Source organism: Schistocerca piceifrons, chromosome 6 (genome assembly GCF_021461385.2).
Source record: "Schistocerca piceifrons isolate TAMUIC-IGC-003096 chromosome 6, iqSchPice1.1, whole genome shotgun sequence".
Taxonomy (NCBI): Eukaryota; Metazoa; Arthropoda; class Insecta; order Orthoptera; family Acrididae; genus Schistocerca; species Schistocerca piceifrons.
This window is the reverse complement of record NC_060143.1, coordinates 316,655,452-316,667,684: the sequence shown is the minus strand read 5'-3', so window position 1 is coordinate 316,667,684 and position 12,233 is coordinate 316,655,452. Positions and strand designations below refer to the sequence as shown.

The following is a 12,233-nucleotide window of genomic DNA, read 5'->3' as shown; positions in this document are numbered from 1 at the left end:
TGGTTTCTGTCACGATAACTGTTTCGGTCACGCCATTGTGAATCATACGGACGGTGCCAGGTTTTTTCGTTAGTAATTGTCTCTCTGATAATGAGTTTCGCGAGAGCGTTGTTCATTTCTATGATGGTACGGCAGAAATTAATTTCGATATTCATGATTTCTGTTGTAATTTTTTCTAGTGATACAACTATCGGTGTCTAGTTCCAATTCTTGTAGAAAATCTTTAAAAGTATGTAGGTCGTCCGTGCATCTTTCTTCTAACATTACATGAAGGTAATGTGAAGGCAACTTCGTTAAGCAAATGTTTATCGACTGAGATGGATCGTACAGGTTTGTGAGACATTGGTTCCTACGTAACATATCCTCAAAATAACTGACTAGGGTTCAAGACTCGGACTGATTAAATTTTTTCTTAATTAATATTCCATGCTTTACTCGATCCTGAGAAGCTTGCCACCAATACGTAGACAGGAAAGCGTGGTAAAAATGAGCTTCGCTTCGACAATCTCTGATTACCGACCGCGTTTTCACAGCCGGCTCGCTTTATATATATATATATATATATATATATATATATATATAAAAGAAAGAAAAAAACGAAAAAGACCATCCGAACAGGCTGTGAGGGCCCAGTGGCAACGGCCGGCCTCCGTGTCATCCTAAGCCCTTATGCGTCACCGGATGCTGATACAGAGGGGCATGTGGGCACCAAACGGCTCTCCTGGCCGTTGTTAGTTTTCGTGACTGGCTTTAGAGATATTCACACATGAATTCCAGTTTGTGGCCTAAATGTCAATTTTGTGGTAGCGAAAACAAAAATTGATCCAACCAGGCTTGAGGGTAGATGTTGTTGCTAAAGTTTCGAAAACTTTTGAATTTACGGTCTGAGAGAAAGTGCTTGTATGCGAAATTGTTTTAGTGACAACCGAAATGTTCTCTACCGGGCGTGATGAGCGGCTATGGTGTGTTGGTGAAAAATATTGTTCCCTGAGAAAATCATCAAGGCGCGACAAACTGGTATTTTCATCACAAGTTTCTGATCGCGTGTGTGTGTGTGTGTGTGTGTGTGTGTGTGTGTGTGTGTGTGTGTGCGTGTGTGTGTGTGAAATCATTGATGTAGTCATTGCTATTCAGTTTGTGTTCAATACGTGTTAGCTGTCCTCGCATGTGTCTATGCGTTTTTTTCTGTTGTTGACTGATTTTAGTCTGACTTCCTTAAAAATTCTTAAGTGACTGATGTTCTGTTGTGTCTGAAAATGGTACAGATACGTGACATCAGAACCATTGTCTGCATTAGTGGACAACTTGCCGTCTCTTCGTCAAATCATCTTTAGTTAATATACAAAGCTGTCTTTTTGTTCGTCTTCCTGTTAACTAATTGCTTCAGCGGGGATACTAAGGTGGTCGGGACGTTCTGTCAGTTGCGAGACTACGCCGCACACAACAGAACGATAAAGGAGAGCTACTCGCAAAAATAAACACCACAGTATTTATTTTTGCAAATAATTGTTCTTTATCGTTCTATTGTGTAGTTTTTAAATTATTTCGTTCAGTTTCAAGGCTGTATGGCCTGGCCTACTGCCAGCCTACGTAATAATAAGTTTTAAGTCATGTCTGATCTCTTGCCGGATTTCTTCAGAAAGTCTTTGCTGTTTTTTCTCATGTTTATTGATACCTTTACTTATTTCATCTTGTGATTTTTGTTTTATTTAAATGTTTTGCCTATTTCTGAGATTGTTCTGTGATTTTTTTCAAGAGTTTTATTCACGTTTACTATCAGCGCTAAAAAAATTGGGTTACTAATTTCCGCATCAATGTTTATGGCACTGAGTGTTATCAGTAATCGATGTTGGCTCGTGAACTATTTGACTGAAAGAAATGGAAGCAAAACCCGAATCAAAAGTTTCAATAAGTGGTTGTTGCGTAATTTCGCGTAAATGAGGCGACCGGTCGCTTGCCTATTCGTCTTCAGCAGTTTCTCGTTCTCTGTTGGATATCCATTCTGTTGCATTTACTATTAAAGAATTCATCTAAAGTTATTTGTATTCTCTAAAATCTCAAGTAAATTATTTATGTGGAATGACTGTTGTGGTTATTCTGTTTTATTAATTACTGAGTCATCACTTTGTGACGTGGTTTGCAACCTGGTAGCAAGACGGAATAGTTTGTTGCTAGCCTTAGCGTTGAAAATGTTAGAACAGAATTACCCAACACAATTTCTATTGTAGCTACGTGAAATGAATTTTTAGTTAAATAACAGAAAGTGATAAATTGTTTTATGCAACAGAAATATCTGCCAAAAATATAAGTAACACTGAAATATTTCACATCGTATGTACTATCTGTTTACATAACAAAGATCTTCACACTCAATAGTTTTGCCAAAACAGTTTCACAAAAAATTCCATCCAAAAATGACAGTGAAGTTGCAATAGATGAAAGAAAAATACAAATGCTACTACATATATACATAGCACTTATTTGCTTTCGAGGGCCTGTCAATGAAAACTGTTAACTGAAACTCAATACTGAACTACATCATAAGAGTTGTGGGACATGAAATGCAGTTTCGGACGTGAAATTTCCACAAAAATAAAATACTGCCTTTCCCAGAAGAAAAATAACTGTTTGAGATTACCTACACTGTTCATTGTAAATTAATTGGCTTGCTTAGCACAAGACTGATAGTTCTGTCTACGAATTGTTTTCCCCTAACTGTGCAAATTGAGACCTGCCTTGAAATAAAAGTAACTTGCTTCCTGCTCAGCATAATGGAGTACTGACGTTCTAGAAAGCAATTATAAATCAGCAAATGCAGCAGCTAAATGAAAAATAAACTACTCACTACAAAATTTGTTTTTCTTGTCAGAAACAATCTATGGCTTCAAGTGGCGTAAGGTGCATCGCACACACGACAAAATATTCAAAACTATACTGAGAATGATGAAGGAGGGTTTTACTTTAAAGAAAGACTTCTAGAAAGATTAAACTCCCATTACTGTCAAGGATGACTGTACAGCATAAGAAGACTCTAACAATAATGAAATTCTCTCAATACAAAAATTACAGACATTCCAACTAATTGCATTATTTGTGACATAATGAAAAAAAGATATCCAAGTACACTCCTGGAAATTGAAATAAGAACACCGTGAATTCATTGTCCCAGGAAGGGGAAACTTTATTGACACATTCCTGGGGTCAGATACATCACATGATCACACTGACAGAACCACAGGCACATAGACACAGGCAACAGAGCATGCACAATGTCGGCACTAGTACAGTGTATATCCACCTTTCGCAGCAATGCAGGCTGCTATTCTCCCATGGAGACGATCGTAGAGATGCTGGATGTAGTCCTGTGGAACGGCTTGCCATGCCATTTCCACCTGGCGCCTCAGTTGGACCAGCGTTCGTGCTGGACGTGCAGACCGCGTGAGACGACGCTTCATCCAGTCCCACACATGCTCAGTGGGGGACAGATCCGGAGATCTTGCTGGCCAGGGTAGTTGACTTACACCTTCTAGAGCACGTTGGGTGGCACGGGATACATGCGGACGTGCATTGTCCTGTTGGAACAGCAAGTTCCCTTGCCGGTCTAGGAATGGTAGAACGATGGGTTCGATGACGGTTTGGATGTACCGTACACTATTCAGTGTCCCCTCGACGATCACCAGCGGTGTACGGCCAGTGTAGGAGATCGCTCCCCACACCATGATGCCGGGTGTTGGCCCTGTGTGCCTCGGTCGTATGCAGTCCTGATTGTGGCGCTCACCTGCACGGCGCCAAACACGCATACGACCATCATTGGCACCAAGGCAGAAGCGACTCTCATCGCTGAAGACGACACGTCTCCATTCGTCCCTCCATTCACGCCTGTCGCGACACCACTGGAGGCGGGCTGCACGATGTTGGGGCGTGAGCGGAAGACGGCCTAACGGTGTGCGGGACCGTAGCCCAGCTTCATGGAGACGGTTGCGAATGGTCCTCGCCGATACCCCAGGAGCAACAGTGTCCCTAATTTGCTGGGAAGTGGCGGTGCGGTCCCCTACGGCACTGCGTAGGATCCTACGGTCTTGGCGTGCATCCGTGCGTCGCTGCGGTCCGGTCCCAGGTCGACGGGCACGTGCACCTTCCGCCGACCACTGGCGACAACATCGATGTACTGTGGAGACCTCACGCCCCACGTGTTGGGCAATTCGGCGGTACGTCCACCCGGCCTCCCGCATGCCCACTATACGCCCTCGCTCAAAGTCCGTCAACTGCACATACGGTTCACGTCCACGCTGTCGCGGCATGCTACCAGTGTTAAAGACTGCGATGGAGCTCCGTATGCCATGGCAAACTGGCTGACACTGACGGCGGCGGTGCACAAATGCTGCGCAGCTAGCGCCATTCGACGGCCAACACCGCGGTTCCTGGTGTGTCCGCTGTGCCGTGCGTGTGATCATTGCTTGTACAGCCCTCTCGCAGTGTCCGGAGCAAGTATGGTGGGTCTGACACACCGGTGTCAATGTGTTCTTTTTTCCATTTCCAGGAGTGTAGCACTAATCATGAATGTTATTAGCTATCTGAGGGACAAAGATTTTCTTAAATTAATGATTCTGACAAACAAACATTTCATTCCAGAATGAGATTTTCACTCTGCAGCGGAGTGTGCGCTGATATGAAACTTCCTGGCAGATTAAAACTGTGTGCCCGACCGAGACTCGAACTCGGGACCTTTGCCTTGTAAAGTTTGGAAGGTAGGAGACGAGGTACTGGCAGAAGTAAAGCTGTGAGTACCAGGCGTGAGTCGTGCTTCGGTAGCTCAGTTGGTAGAGCACTTGCCCGCGAAAGGCAAAGGTCCCGAGTTCGAGTCTCGGTCGAGCACACAGTTTTAATCTGCCAGGAAGTTTCAAACATTTCATTCTCGCTCATGCGATGGTTACCCTGAAGAATTCCTCTAAAAATCTTCTCCATCGATAGAATCAGTGTCGTATGTTTGCAAACAAGTTTTAATATCCATAATAAAGTATTCCACATAATTTCTCTCATGTTCACAAATATTAAATCTCCTTCTCTAAAAACTCAGCTGCTCGCTACTATTCCTCAATTACTAATGCCCCAGGCCTGCTCAATTGACAGGCGACCAAACGAACCGTAGATAAACTTAAACACAGAATCAGGGAGTCAGGGATCTTATTCACTACTCGTGCAGCGCTCTCATTCATCTTTGTCCGGTACATTACAGCTGAGTTATTTACAGCAGCAGATAACGTATCAAAACATTGCACTTCATATGAAAATCGGATTCCGACCAGCGTCATGCCCTACAGAAGGCAACGAGACACCAACGATTTAATGAGGTGATTAATAACGTAGACTTTTGGATGTGGATGCGCGATTCGACGCAACTTAGTTAAAAATAATGATCGATGTCTAGTTGGAAGACAGATCATTGAATTTTCAGTGCGATAGGGTCTGTAGCTCTAATGAATTTTTTGCACGATTTCGTGATGCCTTCAGCTGCCATTCTCTATATTTCATGCACGACTGTACAGTTTCGGCCTTAGGCCATTTTCAAGTATCTAAAACGGAAGTATTTACATTGGATGCATTAGTGACATTTGTGATTTTGACACAGGAACAAGTCATGTCTGAAGATATACTAGGTGCATTATAACTTACTTATAACTTAGCAAAATTAACTGCGAAGAATGCTAAAGATTTTGTATTGGACGGACAGGAAGGAAGTTATCACAGAATTTAAACAAAATAGGACAATAAGCGGCAATATCTAATCCAGCAGTGCTGCACACTTAAAAGACACCAGCCACAAAATACTTAATACAGAAGAATCATTTCAAATATTACAATAAGGTACAGAAAGGAAAAATCATGGATGTAATGGAAGAAATTGCAATTTACATCCATCTGAAAGACCAGTCAGACACTGTTTAAATGAGCAAAACCATCCGCGAAATAGGAAATTCCTAGACAACTTTTTAACAGTTCTACGACGAAGCATTACAGATCCATAGAATGTAAAATTTTCGCTACACTATTTATAAATATGACTGTAATGTGAGACATCGATCAACCATAAAGCAGTTTTTACTCTCACAGTTTTCAGTACTGTTTCATTAGAGTACTGTGATCGATTTTATGCACAAGATCTTTGTAACAACTACTTAAAATGACGTGCTCCCGCAGTAAGAGAACAAATAATTACAAGTTACTTTAAAGAAATTACGCAGTCATATTTATACCAATGATGCATGATAATTAAATATAATCGTTCGGCATGGGTGACCCTGCTGGTAGCTACGTTACCACTGGCATAGCCCTCCGTATCCATAGCACGGAAACCTCCTCGCCCGCACGGACGGTGCTACGTTAATGCGCTGTCCTCTTTTGCAGAAGCTTCGGTATGCGGTGAAAACAATTCGTCTAACATTGTTCTGGATGTCTTGTCCGAAAATTAGTTTGAGCAGATAGAGAACCAACTCGTGAGGTTGGCAACAAACAGACCTGAACTTTTCGACTCAGGTTGTTGTGGTCTTCAGTCCTGAGACTGGTTTGATGCAGCTCTCCATGCTACTCTATCCTGTGCAAGCTTCTTCATCTCCCAGTACCTGCTGTAACCTACATCCTTCTGAATCTGTTTAGTGTATTCATCTCTTGGTCTCCCTCTACGATTTTTACCCTCCACGCTGCCCTCCAATACTAAATTGGTGATCCCTTGATGCCTCAGAACATGTCCTACCAACCGATCCCTTCTTCTAGTCAAGTTGTGCCGCAAACTCCTCTTCTCCCCAATCCTATTCAATACCTCCTCATTAGTTATATGATCGACCCATCTAATCTTCAGCATTCTTCTGTAGCACCACATTTCGAAAGCTTCTATTCTCTTCTTGTCCAAACTATGTTTCACTTCCATACATGGTTACGCTCCATACAAATACTTTCAGAAACGACTTCCTGACACTTAAATCTATACTCGATGTTAACAAATTTCTATTCTTCAGAAACGCTTCCCTTGCCGTTGCCAGTCTACATTTGATATCATCTCTACTTCGACCATCATCAGTTATTTTGCTCCCCGAATAGCAAAACTCATTTACTACTTTAAGCGTCTCATATCCTAATTTAATTCCCTCAGCATCACCCGACTTAATTCGACTACATTCCGTTATCCTCGTTTTGCTTTTGTTGATGTTCATCTTATACCCTCCTTTCAAGGCACTCTCCATTCCGTCCAACTGCTCTTCCAAGTCCTTTGCTGTCTCTGACAGAATTACAATGTCATCGGCGAACCTCAAAGTTTTTATTTCGTCTCCATGGATTTTAATACCTACTCCAAATTTTTCTTTTGTTTCCTTCACTGCTTGCTCAATATACAGATTGAATAACATCGGGGATAGACTACAACCCTGTCTCACTCCCTTCGCAACCACTGCTTCCCTTTCATACCCCTCGACTCTTATTACTGCCATCTGCTTTCTGTACAAATTGTAAATAACCTTTCGCTCCCTGTATTTTACCCCTGCCACCTTCAGAATTTCAAAGAGAGTATTCCAGTCAACATTGTCAAAAGCTTTCTCCAAGTCTACAAATGCTAGTAACGTAGATTTGCCTTTCCTTAATCTAGCTTCTAAGATAAGTCGTAGCGTCAGTATTGCCTCACGTGTTCCAATACTTCTACGGAATCCAAACTGATCTTCCCCAAGGTCGGCTTCTACCAGTTTTTCCATTCGTCTGTAAAGAATTCGCATTAGTATTTTGCATCCATGTCTTATTAAACTGATAGATCGGTATTTTTCACATCTGTCAGCACCTGCTTTCTTTGGGATTGGAATTATTATATTCTTCTTGAAGTCTGAGGGTATTTCGCCTGTCTCATACATCTTGCTCACCAGATGGTAGAGTTTTGTCAGGACTGGCTCTCCCAAGGCCGTCAGTAGTTCTAATGGAATGTTGTCTACTCCCGGGGCCTTGTTTCGACTCAGGTCTTTCAACTCTTCACGCAGTTTCTCCCATTTCATCTCCATCTACATCCTCTTCCATTTCCACAATATCGTCCTCAAGTACATTGCCCTTGTATAGACTCTCTACATACTCCTTCCACCTTTCTGCTTTCCCTTGCCTGCTAGAGTGGCCGTGCGGTTCTAGGCGCTGCAGTCTGGAACCGAGCGACCGTTACGGTCGCAGGTTCGAATCCTGCCTCGGGCATGGGTGTGTGTGATGTCCTTAGGTTAGTTAGGTTTAATTAGTTCTAAGTTCTAGGCGACTGATGACCTCAGAAGTTAAGTCGCATAGTGCTCAGAGCCATTTGAACCATTTTGCTTTCCCTTCTTTGTTTAGAACCTGGTTTCCATCTGAGCTATTGATATTCATACAAGTGGCTCTCTTTTCTACAAAGGTCTCTCTAATTTTCCTGTAGGCAGTATCCATCTTACCCCTAGTGAGATGAGCCTCTACATCTTTACATTTGTCCTCTAGCCATCCCTGCTTAGCCATTTTGCACTTCCTGTCGATCTCATTTTTGAGACGTTTGTGTTCCTTTTTGCCTGTTTCACTGACTGCATTTTTATATTTTCTCCTTTCATCAATTAAATTCAATATTTCTTCTGTTACCCAAGGATTTCTACTAGCCCTCGTCTTTTTACCTACTTGATCCTCTGCTGCCTTCACTACTTCATCCCTCAGAGCTACCCATTCTTCTTCTACTGTATTTCTTTCCCTCATTCCTGTCAATTGTTCCCTTATGCTCTCCCTTGCACAACCTCTGGTTCTTTCAGTTTATTCCTTAAATTCCCACCTTTTTGCAGTTTCTTCAGTTTTAATCTACAGTTAGTAACCAACAGATTGTGGTCAGAGTCCACATCTGCCCCTGGAAATGTCTTACAATTTAATACCTGGTTCCTAAATCTCTGTCTTACCATTATGTAATCTATCTGATACCTTCTAGCATCTCCAGGATTCTTCCATGTATACAACCTTCTTTTATGATTCTTGAACCAAGTGTTAGCTATGATTAAGTTGTGCTCTGTGCAAAATTCTATCAGGCGGCTTCCTCTTTCATTCCTTAGCCCCAATCCATATTAACCTACTACGTTTCCTTCTCTCCCTTTTCCTACTACCGAATTCCAGTCACCCATGACTATTAAATTTTCGTCTCCCTTCACTACCTGAATAATTTCTTTTATCATACATTTCTTCAATTTTTTCGTCATCTGCAGAGCTAGTTGGCATGTAAACTTGTACTACTGTAGTAGGCGTGGGCTTCGTGTCTATCTTGGCTACAATAATGCGTTCACTATGCTGTTTGTAGTAGCTTACCCGCACTCCTATTTTTTTATTCATTATTAAACCTACTCCTGCATTACCCCTATTTGATTTTGTATTTATAACCTTGCATTCGCCTGACCAAAAGTCTTGTTCCTCCTGCCAGCGAACTTCACTAATTCCTAGTATATCTAACTTAAACCTATCCATTTCCCTTTTTAAATTTTCTAACCTACCTGCTCGATTAAGGGATCTGACATTCCTTCTCCGATCCGTAGAACGCCAGTTTTTCTCTCTCCTGATATGGACGTCCTCCTGAGTAGTCCCCGCCCGGAGATCCGAATGGGGGACTATTTTACCTCCGGAATATTTTACCCAAGAGGACGCCATCATCATTTAAGCATACAGTAAAGCTGCATGCCCTCGGGAAAAATCACGGCTGTAGCGTCCCCTTGCTTTCAGCCGTTCGCAGTACCAGCACTGCAAGGCCGTTTTGGTTAGTGTTACAAGGCCAGATCAGTCAATCATCCAGACTGTTGCCCCTGCAACTACTGAAATGGCTGCTGCCCCTCTTCAGGAACAGACTATTGTCTGACCTCTCAACAGATACCCCTCCGTTGTGGTTGCAGCTACAGTACGGCTATCTGTATCGCTGAGGCACGCAAGCCTCCCCACCAACGGCAAGGTCCTGGGTTCTTGGGGGGGGGGGGGGGATAGCACCTATGACAGTGGGCCTGACAGAGAATGTTAAGAAAGGTAGGGACATATTTTTGCCTTAGCAAGAGTGACAGGATACATATTTCAGGGTATGTGAGCAGTCAGCATCAAATATTCGATGCTGAGGACATAGATGTGGGAAACAAAAGCAAAAAAAAAAAAAAAAAAAAAAAAGAAACAAAGGAATCATGCGATATGCCATAGGTGTTAAGGGATGGGAAAGGCCCACAATGGTATAATAGCCATATTAGAAAACTGCTACATATCAAAGAGGACTCCACCTCAGGTTCAAGAGACGTAAAACACTGGCTCTCAAACAAAAGCTGAACGAAGCGAAAATGAGCGTAAGGAGCGCACTGAGAGAAGCGTTCAATGACTTTAAAAATAAAACTTTGTCAACCGATCTGAGTAAGGACCCTAAGAGGTTTTGGTCACATGTAAAATCAGTAAGTGGGTCAAAATCATCTGTTCATTCACTCAGGGTCCGCAGCTCGTGGTCTAGTGGCTAGAGTTGCTGCCTCTGGATTACGGGGTCCCTGGTTCGATTCTCGGCCAGGTTGCGGATTTTCTCTGCCCGGAGACTGGGTGTCTGTGTTGTCCTCATCATTTGTGGACGTGGCTAAAATTGGACTGCGTAAAGATTGGGACATTGTACGGGCGCAATTGAGCGCCCCACAAACCAAACATCATCATTTACTTAGTAAGCATACTACCACCGAAACGGAAGAAAACAGAGAGAAACCCGAAATATTGGATTCGGTCTTCAAACATTGTTACATTGTTTCACAGTGGAACATCGTAACACGGTCCCTCCTTTCAATCATCATACGAATGTCAAAATGGCAGATATTGGGTTAACCGATGGCGGAATAGACAAACGACTACAACCGCTGGTCGTGGAAAGGCGTCAGGACCAGATGAGATACCTATAGGAGGCTAAAAAGATTGTGCGAAAGAACTTGCTTCCTTTCTAGCAGTAATTTATCGTACATCGCTTGAGGGTATCTAGCGACTGGAAGAAAGCAAAGGTCGTTCCTTTTTTTTAAGATGGGCCGTTGGACACATGCAAACAATTATAGACCTATATCGTTAACGTACATCTGTTGTAGAATATCAATGTTTTGGAGAAGGGAAATCTCCTCTATAAAAATCAACATCGATTTTGCAAACAGAGATCCTGCGAAATTCATCTCGCTCTGTTCGTCTATGAGATCCACGTTGGCATAGACAACGGCGCTCAGAGTAACGCCGTGTTCCTTGACTTCAGAAAGGCATTTGACACCGCCCTGCACTGCTGTTTAGTGAAACAAATACGAGCTTATCGAGTATCGGAGAAAATATGCGACTAGGCTCAAGACTTCCTTGCAGACAGGACACAGCATGTCGCTCTCAACGCAACAAAATCGACAGGTGTAAAGGTAATTTCCTGCGTGCACGAAGGAAGTGTGATAGGACTGTTACTGTTTACAATATATATAAACGATATAGTAGAAAGCGTCATATGCTCTTTAAGACTCTTCACAGACGATGCATTTGTCTATAACAAAGTAGCAATGCCAGAAGATAATAACGGTTTGCAGAATGACCTCCAAAAGTGATGAATGGTGCAGGCTTTGGCAGTTGACCCTGAATGTAAATAAATGTGACATATTGTGCATACATTGGAAAAGAAATCCTTTACTCAATAGCTACACTTCTGATGACAAACCGCTAGGAACTGTAATTGGAATGACCATATAAAACAAATGGGGGGAAAAGCGAAAGCCGGACTCAGATTCATAGAAATAATCTTAAGGAAATGGAATAGAAGGGAGAACCGTTAAAGGTACTCAAGGTACCCTCCGCGACATACCGTCAGGTGGCTTGCGGAGTATGGATGTAGATGTAGATGTAGATGTAAATCCACTTAGAGAGTGGATTATAAGGCGCTTGTTCGACACATTCTTGACTGTTGTTCATGTATCTGGGATTCCTACCAGATAGGAATGATAAAAGAAATAGAGAAAATACGACTAAGAGCTGCACGTTTCGTCACGAGATCGTTTAGTCGGCACCAGAACGTTACGGAGACGCTTAACAAACGCCATTGGCAGACGTTACAAGAAAGGTAATGTGCATCTCGGAGCGATTTACTATCGAAATTTCGAAAGAACACACTCTGGGAAGAATCAAACAACATATTACCTCCCGCCACATACGTCTCGCGTAAAAACCACGAGGAGAAAATTCGAGAAATAAGAGCC

General features: G+C 42.6%; 1 non-coding gene across 1 annotated transcript; it reads left to right on the top strand.

The window, feature by feature from the left end:
• Positions 1-4,801: 4,801 nt before the first annotated feature.
• Trnas-cga lies at positions 4,802-4,876 on the top strand. Its single transcript has one exon. It is a non-coding gene; the product is annotated as a tRNA-Ser (tRNA).
• The last annotated feature ends 7,357 nt before the right edge of the window (positions 4,877-12,233 follow it).